This window comes from Frankliniella occidentalis, unplaced genomic scaffold, assembly GCF_000697945.3.
Source record: "Frankliniella occidentalis isolate FOCC.00 unplaced genomic scaffold, Focc_3.1 Scaffold2684, whole genome shotgun sequence".
Classification (NCBI taxonomy): domain Eukaryota; kingdom Metazoa; phylum Arthropoda; class Insecta; order Thysanoptera; family Thripidae; genus Frankliniella; species Frankliniella occidentalis.
The window spans coordinates 8,624-10,499 of NW_026269762.1; positions in this window are offsets into that span (position 1 = coordinate 8,624).

Consider the following 1,876-nt stretch of genomic DNA (forward strand, 5'->3'; position numbering starts at 1 on the left):
ATGTTCAACATGTCCGGTGGATCCAGAGGCGGGTTCGGGAGGCTCGGTGGGATGTTCGGAAATATGTCCGGAGGATTCCCCGGAATGCCTTCCGGGATGGGTGACATGGGCAAAAGATTTGGTGGAATGTTTAACACGTCCGGTGGACCCATGGGTGGATCCGGACGACACGGTGGAATGTTTGGCGACATGTCCGGAGGACTGCCTGGTATACCACATGGTAGAGGGGACTTTGGTAATAGGATGGGTGGTATTCCGGGGAGCGGTTTGCCCGTTGGGTCTACGAAGGTAGGGAGTGTAGAGCGAGGCGGAAGAGGGAGGGGGAGGATGCATGGTAGGATGGGGGGTAATGGGGGTCATGATGGGGAGGCGAAGTTCCCTGATGCGGGGGGTATGAGGGGCGGTGTTGGTGGCGGGAGCATGGGTCAGGAGGGAGAATTCAAATTCTCCGGGCCGAGAGACTTGCATGGTAGAATAGGAAGGGATGGGGATGGCGGGAGAGAAGTGAAGTTTCCCGGGGCGGGGGGCATGCATGGCCGGGGAGCAGGGAGGGCAGGGGCCGAGTCAGGGGTTCAGTTTGGTGGCGGTACATCACAGGGCAGGGGGAGTGGCGCTGCCTTCGGCCTCGGCGCCGCTGTGGGCGCTGGCGTGGGCGCAGGCTTGGCCGCGGGGGCGTCGGCCGTCGGCGGCGTCATCCAGGCCGGGCGGGACCTGGCCGCGGGGACACGGCATGGTATGGCGGCGGCAGGGTCCCGGGGCTCGCCGTCGGGCAGCGGTGGCGGCGGCGCTTTCGGATTCGGTGGCGCTGACGCGGGTGAGGGAAGGGGCTCTGCACGTATACCGATGATTGGACAGACGGGAGAGTTTGTCGGGATGGAGCCATTGGGAGAGCCGGTGCACAGGCACCTGGGTGACCGCGGGCGGAGCGCGCCCAGAGATGACGGCGAGTCAGGGGAGGGCGTCCTAAAAGTGGGGCGCGGTGGGGACGCCGACATGGAGGCGAAAATCAAATCACAGCTGGAGCGTGGGCAACCGGACCTCTTTGCGGCCGGGGAAGAAGACCTGGGCTGGCGAGCGGGGCAGGACAGTGAAGGGGGCGAGGGGGACCAGGGCGGACAGACTGGCGAGGCTGACAGGGGAGGGCCTCTCGGGTTCGGGACGCCCGGGTCGTTCCGCGGACGGTGGCCAAGTGGAGGTCCCGGTGCACAGAGTGGTGGCGCTGTACTGGGAGACACAGAGGCCGACGGCATGCACGCGACGGGGACCGTCCGCTGGCAGGTCATGCAGGACGAGAGGTCGGACTGGCGTCCGGGCCACGCCCGGGTGGGCGAGGTGGAGGAGGGCCGTGAGGTGCGCGTGCACCGGGGCAACACGAGGCCCAGGAGGAGGGTCTTGGTGGGGGGCGTAGGGGCTCCTCATGACCGACAAGACGGGACAGGACGCGGGGCAGCCAGAGAGGAATAAGGTTAGGAAGAGTGCGGCAGTTGTCGTGGCCGGGCGCGACCCCGAGCGGTTGCTCTACACACTCGGCTCTGTTCCAGACGAGTCGACCCGGCAGGCGGTGAGCGCCCTGGTCGAGCAGAGTGCAGCGGATGCAGAGGGGGACAACTCGCTGGATGAGGACGACGGGGAGGCCGCGCCCGCGCCCCCCGAGGTGCTCGTGCCCGTGGACGCGGCGGCGAGCGGCCGGCCCCACGGCCACTACCACTACCACGACAAGGCCGGCTGCTACGGCTACGGCCACGGCAGGAGCAGAAACAGAGTCATCGTCGTCAACATGCCACCATCCGGTGCGGGCGGTGCGGGCGGCGGGACGGTCGGAGGCGGCGGCACAGGCGGCGGCGCGGTCGGGGGCGGTGGACTTGACGCGGGAGGC